The sequence below is a fragment of the Neomonachus schauinslandi genome, chromosome 1 (assembly GCF_002201575.2).
Source record: "Neomonachus schauinslandi chromosome 1, ASM220157v2, whole genome shotgun sequence".
Taxonomy (NCBI): domain Eukaryota; kingdom Metazoa; phylum Chordata; class Mammalia; order Carnivora; family Phocidae; genus Neomonachus; species Neomonachus schauinslandi.
In genome coordinates this window covers 210,172,951-210,185,723 of record NC_058403.1, presented here as the reverse complement: position 1 = coordinate 210,185,723, position 12,773 = coordinate 210,172,951, and the positions used below count along the sequence as shown (strand labels likewise).

Here is a 12,773-nt window from a genome sequence, read left to right as displayed (position 1 = left end):
TGTTAAGCATCTTTCATGTACCTGCTGGCCATTTGCCTGTCTTCTTTGGGAAAATGTCTATTCATTTCCTCTGCCCACTTTTTAATCAGATTTTGAAATTAAAAAAATATATATGTGTATTACTTTCATAATATTTTTAGAAATTAATTTAAGGGGCACCTGGGTGGCTCAGTCGTTAAGGGTCTGCCTTTGGCTCAGGTCATGATCCCAGGATCCTGGGATCGAGCCCCGCACTGGGCTCTCTGCTCCGCAGGAAGCCTGCTTCTCCCTCTCCCACTCCCCCTGCTTGTGTTCCCTCTCTCGCTGGGTCTCTCTCTGTCAAATAAATAAATAAAATCTTTAAAAAAATTAATTTAAATATAAAAAAGTAATGAGTCAGACCCATAGAATACCAAATTGACACAATACAGAGACAGGGAAAAAAGGATACATGTTTTAAATTTTTGACAAATACAGCCAAATTGTTCTTCAACAGAGCTGCACTGATGCATTGCTACCAAGTATATGGGAGCATCATGAATGAGTTTAAGACTTTTGTCTTGAGAAATTTGGGGCTAATTACTTAGCTAGATAACCTACGTCCATCATAAACTGTTAACTCCAAGTCAGCCCAGAAATATCACTTGAAGGTTATAGCAGTTAGCATTTGACTTCATCCAAAAGAAAATCTAACCAAAGCAGGTTTTGAAATAGGGGCTTGGGGCATCTAGCTGGCTCAGTCGGTAGAGCATGCCACTCTTGATCTCAGGGTTAGGAGTTCAAGCCCCACGTCGGGCACAGGGATTACCTAAATATAAAATATTTTTGGGGGTGCCTGGGTGGCTCAGTCGGTTAAGTGTCTGCCTTCGGCTCTGGTCATGATCTCAGGGTCCTGGGATTGAGCCCCACATTGGTCTCCCTGCTCAGTGGGGAGCCTGCTTCTTCCTCTCCCTCTGCTACTCCCCCTGCTCATGCTCTCTCTATCTCAAATAAATAAAATCTTTTAAAAAAATAAAATATTTTTTAAAAATTGGGCTTGGGGCACCTGGGTGGCTCAGTCAGTTAAGTGTCCAGATTCTTGATTTTGGCTCAGGTCATGATCTCAGGGTCTTGGGATCGAACCATGTGTCAGGCTCTGCACTCAGCAGGAAGTTGGCTTGAGGATTCTCTCTCTCTTTCCCTCTGCCCCCCACCCCTGACTCACACACATGCTCACGCTCTACAAAATAAATAAATAAATAAGTAAAAATTTTTTTTTAAACAGGGGCTTATTTATTCTCAGCAGATGGGAAATCTACATGTAAATGGATGCTGGCTTTGATTCAGCTACTCACTGTTGCCATCAAGGGCCCAGGATCTTAATATCCTAAGCTGCTGGCTTCTTGTGCCCCTTACTGTGGCTTCATGATTACAAAATAGCTGCAGTGGCTCCACACAGGACATCCCCATTCCAGGCAGGAAGAGAGGGGAAGGGGAAACCACAGTGATCTTTCCTTTCCTGCTTGTCCTTTAAAGCAGATTTCTTTCCAGAAGCTGACTTGCCCTTATGTTGTATTGGTCGGAATGGTCACACAGCCATGTTCTGTGAAGAGCTAGGACAGAGTAGAGTTACAGAGCCAGGCATGACTTCTGCCCCTCTGCCACTTGCTTCCTGTGTGACCTCAGCCAAGTGGCTTGGCCTCTCTGATCTTTAGTTGCTCTAATGGAGTGCACTCTGAATATTAAATCATGTCACCGGGTCAGAATAATGTATTTATTTAAACAATTTTGAGGAAAAATTCACATTAACCATTAATCAGTTTAAAGCGGACAACTCAGTGGCATTTAGTACATTCATGATATTGTGCACCCACCACCTCTGTCTAGTTCCAAGATATTTCCATCACCCCAAAGATAGACTCTATACCTATCAGCAATCATTCCCCATCCCCCTCCCCCAGCCCCTTGCAACCTCTATTCTACTTTCTGTCTCTGTGAATTTACCTACCCATGAACACCATCTCCCGTCCATTAAAGGCATGACCCCAAAGTTGCCTCCATCACTTCTTTCCCATGGGTCAGGATTTAGCCAGATGACCACATGTAGCAACAAGGGGCCTGGGAAACACAGTCATTAGGCAAGGGGTCTAGAGAAGGAGCCAAATGGATATTGGTGGATACTGGCTCTCCCAGCCATAGCCACCTCTGTACTCTGTGACGTGAACACTGGTCAGCCATGGACCTGACCACCCAGAAGTCTCCAGAGACAATGGAACACTCCTTGTTCTTTTCTCTCAGCAGGGCAGAATATTTGGTTGATAAATCTTTATGTATTGAGCTCTTCCCCTAAGCGGCCTGAGGTGACCTCTGAAAATGGTTCGCTATTCGCTTGATCCAGAAAACCCTATGAAATCATGTAAATCAAGAGGTTCAAATCTTTGTGTTCACTTTAAGAATACATGTGAAACTGCCCAGGCCATCAAGGGTATGCATATCCGAAAAGCCACCAAGTATCTGAAAGACGTCACTTTACAGAAGCAGTGTGTGCCATTCCGTCGCTACAATGGTGGAGTTGGTAGGTGTGCCCAGGCCAAACAATGGGGCTGGACACAGGGTCAGAGGCCCAAGAAGAGTGCTGAATTTTTTACTGCACATGCTTAAAAATGCAGAGAATAATGCTGAACTTAAGGGTTTAGCTGTTGATTCTCTGGTCATTGAGCACATCCAGATGAACAAAGCCCCCAAGATGCAGCATAGAACGTTCAGGGCTCATAGTCGGATTAACCCATACATGAGCTCTCCCTGCCACATTGAGATGATCCTTACCGAAAAAGAGCAGATTGTTCCTAAACCAGAAGAGGAGGTTGCACAGAAGAAAAAGATATCCCAGAAGAAACTGAAGAAACAAAAACTTATGGCCCAGGAGTAAATTCTGCGGAATAAATGCAAATAAAAAGAAAAAGAAAAAAGATCTTTATGTATTGAGCACCTACTCTGTGCCCTGCCAGGGATACAGCAATGAGCAAAACAGACATAGAGAAGAAGAGGCAGACTGAAGATACATAACATAGGGCAGTGAATCGGAAGTGATGGGATCCTTGCTGTCTCTGCTCAGGGAAGCTCTCTTGACCTCCCTGTGTCAGGTCCTTCATCAAACCCACTTGACTTGGGTCTCTCCGCACAATTGTAAGTTTGCATTCGTTTGTATGATTCTAGGTTTTCCTGCTGGGTTTCTGAACAGACCTCATCTGGTTTTGCTCCTCTTTGTGTCCCCAGCATCTAGCACAATGCCCGACATAAGTGTGGTGGCTCCATGTAAATTTCACAAATTCCATTGCAGGAGTGCAATGCGTGCACATATGTATGCATGAACAAATGAATGAGTGAAAAGAGAACAGCAATCCTCCTGCCCCAGAAGCAGTTTCCTCCGGGGGTGGGGGGGGGGTGGGGAGGCAGGGACAGCCAGTGATGTCACAAGAGGTGTCTGGGATGGAAGGTTCTGGAAGGTTGAATGGGGTAGAAGGGCTGTTGGGGAGGAATACTGTGCCTACCTTTCTGCCTCTTGTCACCACTACTATCCTGGTTGGATCCTGACAGTGACAAGGTCTGGGAAGCTGCAGCACATGTCCAGACTTCCAGAAGAGGCAACTTGCTTATCATCTTTGTGGAAGAAGAAAACACCCTGAGTGCCCAGATGTCTCAGCAACCAATGCCGTGCCATGATGGCCAGGACTCATGACAAGTGACAGTGGTATGGGAGAGGGGCATGTGGGGGTCCTCTGGGATTCAGTGTCTGGCTGTCATTCAGCAGTATATTTCACTAGGACTTAGTCTTACCGCAGGCACACATTTTGGCCTGGAGCTAAACCCTTGGTATCTTTTTCTGTTGCATTTTCTTTCTTTTTTTTTTTTTTTTTTTTTTAAAGATTTTATTTATTTATTTATTTGAGAGAGAGAAAGTGAGAGAGAGCAAGCACATGAGAGGGGGGAGGGTCAGAGGGAGAAGCAGACTCCCTGCCGAGCAGGGAGCCCGATGCGGGACTCGATCCCGGGACTCCAGGATCATGACCTGAGCCGAAGGCAGTCGCTCAACCAACTGAGCCACCCAGGCGCCCTCTGTTGCATTTTCTCACTGATTGCTGCTGGTGTACAAAAGAGCTATTGCCTAATCACCTTACAGAAATTTTTATTTATAATAGCTTCTCAGTTTATTGGATAGTCTAGGTAGTCAATCATATTATCTGCAAAATGACAACGTTGTCTGTTTCCAATCCGTATTCCCTTCATTTATTTTTCTTATGTTATTGCATTGGCTAAGAACCTTCATCTTTGCTGAATAGTAGCAGTGACAGCTGACATCTTTGTCTTATTCCTGATTTCTTAGAAATTCTTCCAGTGATTTTGTTGCTATTATTAAGTATAATATTTATTGAATATTTCTGCTAGATGTACTTTATCAAGTTAAAGAAATGTCTTCCATTTCTTATTTGCTAAGGATTTTCATAAACAGTGGATATTTCATCAAATTCTATCTTGAATGGATCATATGTTCTTTCACCCTTTGTCCCTTAAATGCAGTAACTCATATTGATGAGATGTTTAGTGTTGAATAATTTTTGCAGTTACAATAAACCCTATATGGCCTTTTAAAATGGTGAAATGGGGTGCCTGGGTGACTCGGTTAGGTGTCTGACTTTTGATTTTGGCTCAGGTCATGATCTTGGGATCGAGGGATCGAGCTCTGTGTCAGGCTCCATGCTCAGTGGGGAGTCTGCTTGAGGTTCTATCTGTCCCTCTCCCTCTGCCACCCTCTCCATGCTCTCTCTCTCTCTAAAATAAATAAATCTTTAAAATAAAGTTATTAAACATCTTGCATATAAAATAATACAAAAACATCTGAAAATTTAATGAATAAATGTTTATATACCTACTTAACTTTATGGAATACAATGTTATATTCATTTATAATGAATAAATGTTTATATACCTACTTAACTTTATGGAATACAATGTTACTAGTAACTTGGAAGTCCTCTGTGTGTCCTACTTTTTCTTATATTCCTCCCTCTCATGAAAGCAGTAACCACTATCCTGAATTGCCTGCAGAAACTTTCCCTTAGTTTTAGCCCCCAAACAAATACTAATTAATGTTGCCTGTTTGTGAACTTTATATAAATAGAATCATACTGCAACCTGCTTCTTTATCAGCATCATGGCTGGGAAATGCATCCAAATTTTTGCATATATTCCTGCATTTTTCTTCACAGTGTAGTATAACATAATGGATATGTCCACTCTTCTGTTGATGGATATTTGGGGTTTTCCAGTATGGGATTCTTAGGGATACTGCTGCTGCGAACATTCTTATCCATGTCTCCTGGGGCAGATGTGCAAGTTTCTCTTGTGTATATATACCTGGGAGTGAAAATGCCAGCTCAGGGATATGTACATGTTCACTGTTAATGGTTAACACCAGGGCTTTGCCAATTGGGCGTGCCATCTTTAGCTCCCACCCTTAGTGGAGGAGAGCCCCCATTCTCTTTCCTCTCCAGCACTTGTATGCATTTTTGTATCTACTAGGAATGAAACAATATCTCATTTAATGTTCATTTCCCTGATTACAAAGAACCTGAGCTTCTTGTCCTGGTTTATAGCCCTTTCATGTTTCCTGTGAACTGCTTGTTCATGTTTTTGCCCATCTCCGGTTGGATTATTTACTTATGCCTTTTTAATCCAGAGCAGCTCTTTTCATATTCTGGATATAAATTCTTTCTTGGGATATGAACAGAGCAAATATCTTCTCCCAGTCAGTGACTTGTCTTGATTTACTCTTTTCTGATGTCTCAATACACAGACATTCTTCATCTGGTAAAGATTCTTTAAACACATGGTTGGATTTGACCTTCACTTTGTTGAAGAGTCATACCATCTCTACTTACAGCTGTTTATGAATGAATGAATGATCCCAAGACTGAGAAGAAAAAATTATGCAGTAACCATAGGCAAACTAACCTTGTTGTGTTCTAGTTTCATTTGTAAAATGGGGATTAATAGTATCTACCTCCTAGGATTATTGTGAAGATTAAATGACTTAATGCACATAAAACTTTCAGCACAGTGCTTGGTGCATAGGAAAGACCCATCTGTTACTTGCTTTGCTTGCTGTTGCTGTTCTGTATTAAACAGTCTTGGTCTTTTTTTTAAAAAAGATTTTATTTATTTATTTGACAGAGAAAGAGAGAGTACACAGCAGGGGGAGTGGCAGGCAGAGGGAGAGGGAGAAGCAGACTTCCTGCTGAGCAGGGAGCCCAAGGCAGGACTTGATCCCGGGACCCTGGGATCATGACCTGAGCCAAAAGCAGACACTTAACCGACTGAGCCACCCGGGTGCCCCTAAACAGTCTTGGTCTTGACAGGACTGCTGGTTTTACCAGGATCCTTTCAGTCCAAGATCACAAGGAAATGTCTCTGGGTAGAGCTCCCATATTACTTTTCTGTGTAGAAAAGTAATATGGGAGCTTTTCTCTAAGTGCTAGCCATCTGCATCTTGTAACTGCCTTGTCTAGTCCAGAGTTTCTCAGTGTTGGCACTATTGACATTTGGGATCGGATAATTCTTAGTTGTGAGGAGCTACCTTAGGCATTGCAGGGCATTGAAATGTCTCTGGCCTCTACCCGCTAGATGCCAGTAGCATGCCCCAACTTGTGGCAACCAAAATGTCTTCAGACACTGCCAAATGTCCCCTGGGGGCCAGAATGGCCCCTGGTTGATACCCACAGGTCTACTGAGTCAATATATTTAGATATATACTCATTCACCTAATATTGATTGAACCCCTTTCATGTGCCAGGCACCGTGCTATGTGTTAGGGATATAATGATCAACAAGATAGTCTCTCTCTCTCTCTCTCTCTCACACACACACACACCCCTAGTTACAAAGCTAGATCATGCAATAAAGGGAAAGAAAGGGTGGAATAAGAGGAGGTAGGTCTAGCTCAGCCTGGGATAACAGGGGATATTCCCGTGAAGAACAGACTTGCAAGCAGAGACTGAGTTTGGGGAGGGATCGATAGACGAAGATTAGGGAGAACAGTGTTTTGAGCATAAAGGACAGCATGTGCAAAGGCCCTGAGGTGAGTGGGAGCTTGGAGTGTGTGGGGATGGAGACAAGGTCCAAGTAGCTGGAGCTAAGGAGGTGAGGGGTATGGCAGGAGGTAGGGCTATTTTTGTATTTATTTCCATGCACCCCTTGCTCCCAGAGTCCAGTTGCATACTTCTGCACCTGGAACAGCCAAGCTAGTTCCCACCTCTCGGCCTCTGCTCCCACAGTCTGCTCTGTCTGGAACATGCACCCCAGTTAAACTCCACTTCCTTCAGGTCTCCTCAACTCCAATGACACCTCCTCAGAGAGGCCTCCTTGACCACCCTAGCATTCTCTGTTACAACACCCTGTTCTGTTGTTCCCATTATGATCACTACCAACCTGAATTTTTTTTTAATTGAAGGGATACCCACACATCACAAGATTCACCACTTTAAGGTGCACAATTCAGTGGCATTCAGTACATTCACACTGATGTGCAACCACCATCTTTACCTGGTTCCAAAACATTTTCATCACCCCCAAAGGAAACCGTATGCCCATTAGCAGTCACTCCTCATACCCCTGTCCCCGGCTCCAGGCACCCACTCATCTGCTTTCTGTCCCTATGGATTTGCCTGTTTTGGACATTTCCTATAAATAGAAATCATATGCTCTGTCCTTTGACATCTGGCTTCTCTCACCCAGCATGATGTTTTTGAGGCTCATCCTGTTACTATCCGAATGGATCTCTGTTCATTTCCTGGCTGTTTTTTCCAACTAGAATGTCAGCTCAAGGAGGGATTTTTGTCCATTAGGTTGCCCACTGCCTAGAGCTCTGCCTGGCACACAGTAGATGCTCAGGAGATACAGGGAGAAGAGAACAGTAGGGTCCCACGATCGACCTCTGCCCTTCTCCCTCACTGAGTGTGTAGGAAAGATTCTTGATAATGGTTAAGCTTGAAAGAAACCAGGGCATGCCCCCCGGCCGTGGGCACTGGGGACTTTATGACTTGAGACCTATCATCTTCCCCTTCTCAAGGCTTCAGTGGTGGGGTCAGACTGCTTGCATTTTGCTTTATGACTGCCAAGGAGCCCACAACTCCTTAGACCAGACACACAACAGTGTTTTCCTAAGTCACAAACACGTATACAAACCCATTCACCTACACAAACAGCCACCTCTTTGTATGTTGTCCTGAATCTTGCTTTTCCGATTTAATATCTTGTTTTGAAGAACATTCAAATTCAGTAACCATGAACCAACCTCTCTGGGGTGTGTCTTTCATCGAGGTGAGATTCACATAACACAAAATTAACCTTTTTCCAGTGGTTGGCTCAGCAGCATTTAGTGCATTCACAGTCTTGTGCAACTATCACTTCTGTTTAGTTCCAAAAATTGTTCATTGCCCCAAAAGGAAACTCTGCACACATCAAGCTATCACCCTCCAGCCCCATCCCTTGGTGGGTAATTCTTTGGTGTCTCCAGTCTCCTTTGGTTTGTCTTCATATGGGTCCTACTCCCGGTTGGAACTCTGGGCAGATCTGTCCTCAAGGTCCTTTATGGTAACCCCAAAATGTTTGTCACGGTGCCCTGCACGAGGTAGATATTTTATTATAATCTTACTCATTTTTATATTTTATCCCAAGTCTTACTTTTAAGGGGGATACATAATTTTGTTGTATAGTACACCTTTTCTTTTTTACTTTGCCAAAGGAAACCCTTTTTTATATAACATATATTTTTTTTTAATAAAACACTAACTGGTTGGAGGAAATTTTTCTCTTTAGACTGATAGAATAAAAACATAGCTAACTTGAAAGAATGCTATCATCATGTAACACATACTTGGAAAAGTGATTAGGCTTTTATTTTATTTTTTTAAGATTTTATTTATTTATTTGAGAGAGAGAGAGAGCATGAGTGGGGGGAGGGGCCAGGGCAGAGGGAGAGGCAGGCTCCCCACTGAGTAGGGAGCCCTACACAGGGATCAATCCCTGGGATCATGACCTGAACTGAAGGCAGACGCTTAACCGACTGAGCCACCCAGGCGCCCCATGATTAGGCTTTTAAACAATTAATACAGAATTGGCATACTATGGGCAAGAACTAAGTCTTGATGGGAAATGGGAAGTGGTTACTAATAGGCTATTTGCTCCTTACATTTTATCTTTAGTGATACTGGAAAACCCAATGAATTAGCTACAGAACATTTTTCAGTTGTCCATTTTAAGGTGCACAGCATACTTTCTTTGCACATTGTAGACTTCATGTTTTTGGTGCAGAGTTCTAGAGTTCTGGCAAATACTTAGAGTCGTATAACCAACAGCACAGTCACTGTTTCCACCACACCCCCAAATTCCCTTCTGTTTCCCCTTCACCATCAACCCCACTTTGCACCCCAACTCCTGGCAACCTCCGATCTATTCTCTGTCACTACTGTTTTGCCTTTTCCAGAAAGTCACATAAATGGAATCACAGAGCACATGGCCTTTTGAATCTGGCTTCTTTCCCTCAGGCCTCTGAGACTTGCTCAAACTGTTGCATCCACAGTTCCATCCTCTGAGGTGTGGTATTCCATGGTATGGATGTACCACAGAGATGGGAGGGGAAGGGAGGGGAGAGAGAGGCAGGCAGCTGCGCAGGACCTTGTGGGCAGAGGGAGGATGTGGGCTTATATCCTGAGGGAGGTGGGAGCCCTGGAGGGCTGCAGGCAGAGGAGGGACAGGGTCAGACCAACATTTTATTTTATTCTTTTTTTTTTTTTTTTTTTACAGTTTTTATGATGGAACATTTCAAACACACACACAAATAGAGCTGGTAGTGTCATGATCCACCCCCCCAACGACAGCAACAACTGTGCCCATTACTTTGCTCTGATAATTATCGATGTGGAGCTGGCCTTGTTTCTCTCCATGTAGCCATGCTCCTGCTGGACTGTTTTAAGGCAAACTCCAGACAGCGTGTTATTTCACGTGTGAATCTTTTAGCAACAGAGATTCTTTAACTTAGTCCCAAAGCTTTACTTTAAAAAGTGACCATCCTTTCTTCGTGTCATTTGACATCCAGTCAGTGTTCAAGTCCTCATTGATCACAGATGCCTTGTTGGGGTTGGGATCTGGCTGGAACGTGGTTGATGGGATCCACCCTTCTGCGGGGTCCCTCTGGCTCATGGGAGGGAGCCCAGGTTCCAGGTAGCTGCGCCTGTCCAGGGGAGCAGTTGTTTGGGGACCTATTTTGAAGACTTAGCTGATGGAATTTGTGGATGGGCCAGATGTGGGGGAAAGAGGGAGAGGAAGGAGAGAGGGAGAAGGGGAGGGAGGGGGGGGAGGGAGGGAGGAGAGCAGAAGGAGACAGAAGGAAGCAAGGAAGGAAGAATGGAAACAGATAAGGGAGAGAAGAGAGGAGAGAGATAAAGGGAGGGAGGGAAGGAAGTTGGTTAGGTGATGGGTAGATAGATGGATGAGTGGATGAGTGGATGGAAGGATGGATGATGGGGGAAGGATGGAAAGTTGGATGGATGGGTGTGTGGAAGGGTGATGGAATGAAGGAAGGGAGGGAGAGGGAGCAGTGGAGGTGAAAGGGTAGATCAGGTGGGACACCAAGGTTCTGAGCCAGATCCAGCTGCTCTAGGAGGACCTTGGACTTCCTGGTTTCTTCTTTTGTGGCACACTTTATGAATGTCTTTGCATGCGTGTTCCTAGCTTCATTCAGATCGGCTATGTTTGGCTATTTGCTTTGCTCCACTGATTGGTCTACCCTGTGTGTATAAATGCCACAGAGACTCACTTAAGTTCCTATTATAATGTGCCTTTCTAGCTACTCATTTTCGCTGAAATACACAGCCAGTATCTGCTAGCGTAGAACTGTGCACAGGTTATGGGGTTACATTCGCCAGACCGTGTATCATCAGGTTCTTGCAGAACGTGAACTGCAAATCTAGAATTTAGGACTGCCTGAATCTTGTATCAAGTATAATGTTTGTCATGAGCAAGAAAAGATGATTTTCCTTCACAGAAACCACTGACACACTGTTTTCAAATGTCAGCCAGCAATTCTGGCCTCTAAGGCTGATGTTGTCTGCAGACATCTTGCATTGGAACAAAATAACATACTGGATTTGTGGTTTTAATTACATGCTTAGGGAAATCTGATTAATGAAACATGTGGCCAATGTTCAAACGCTTTAGAAATTTTGATTTGCTAAATTCCTAAGTTCATTAAATGGCATTTAAGATTTAGTATCTTCTAAATATTTATGCAACTGGATTAGCTCCCTAGGGCTGCCATAACAAAGTACTGCAGAATGGGTTACTTTGCAGAAATGTATTTTCTCTCTGTTCTCGAGGCTGGAAGTCCAAGATCAAGGTGTCAGCGGGGCTGGTTTCTGGGGACAGCCCTCTTCATAGCTTGCAGACAGCCATGTCTTCACAAGGCGGAGTGAGAGCAAGAGCTAGTTTCCTTTCCTCTTATAAAGATACTAATCCTATTGGATCAGGGCCCCACTATTATGACTTCCTTTAACCGGAATTACTTCCCTAAAGGTTCCATCTCCAAATACAATCATACTGGGAGGTTAGGGCCTCAACATATGAATTTGGGGGAACACAATTTTGTCTAGGAAAACAACTATTAATTTTTGTTAAGTAAATGTTTAAAAGAGTGTTGCTTAGGGGCGCCTGGGTGGCTCAGTCGGTTAAGTGGCTGCCTTCGGCTCAGGTCATGATCTCAGGGTCCTGGGATCGAGTCCTGAGTCAGGCTCCCCGCTCAGTGGGGAGCCTGCTTCTCCCTCTGCCTCTCCCCCCACTCGTTCTCTCAATCTCGCTCTCATGCTCTCTCAAATATATAAATAAAATCTTAAAAAAAATAAATAAAAATAAAAGAATGTTGCTTAATAGATTTAAGGATTAACACACTGAAAGTCAGACAAGGGTAAGGAGTGGTGGTTGACCCCATCCTACACGAAAGGCTTCAAACAACGGAGCCCAATTAATGAGCATGTAAGGACTGCAGCAGCCAGAATCATCACTGTCCTCCAAGGATGGGTTAGTGACCACATGATCTGAAGTCTGACCACTGGCCACTGTCTTCCAAGGGGGCTGCATCAGTCTCACAATGTATGGAAGTGTCTGTCTCCCCACATCTTCACTAATATATTTTCCAGCCTTTTTGAGCTTAATCTGGCAGGTGAAATACATCATAATATTTTCTATTGCATTCTCTCATGACTGCAATAGAAAGTCATTTTAAATTTGTTTTCTGGGAACTTTCTATTTATCCCCTGTGGGGTACGGGGACTTTTTCTTATTGATCCACTGGAGTTCTTCACATATAAAGGAAATCAGGCCTTTATCTATCAGACATGTTACCCATATTTTTTCTCAGTTTGTTGTGAATCTTTTGATTGTTTATGGTATCCTTTTGCCATGTGGGAAATTAAAACTTCTTAATGTAGCAAGATTTTCTGTTTTTCCTTTACGTCCTTTGGGTTTTCATGTCATACAATCTTTAAGGCAACCAACCAGAACAGAATTCTCTTGTGGGTTTCTTTCCCTTGGGAGAGTTCAAAATGTTTTCTCACCCACAGGACCACATATAGACTTGGTTGCTACACTCCAACCGTTTAAGAGACTCTTCTGGAAACTCACAGATTGAATGCCCTCTGGACTTACAACTGCTCTATGATCTGGCACACACACCACTCTCCTCCCCTCCTAGGCCTGGGACAAGC

General features: G+C 43.7%; 1 pseudogene; it reads left to right on the top strand.

The window, feature by feature from the left end:
- Positions 1–2,331: 2,331 nt before the first annotated feature.
- On the top strand, positions 2,332–2,922 carry LOC110593937 (annotated as a pseudogene).
- Positions 2,923–12,773: the final 9,851 nt, after the last annotated feature.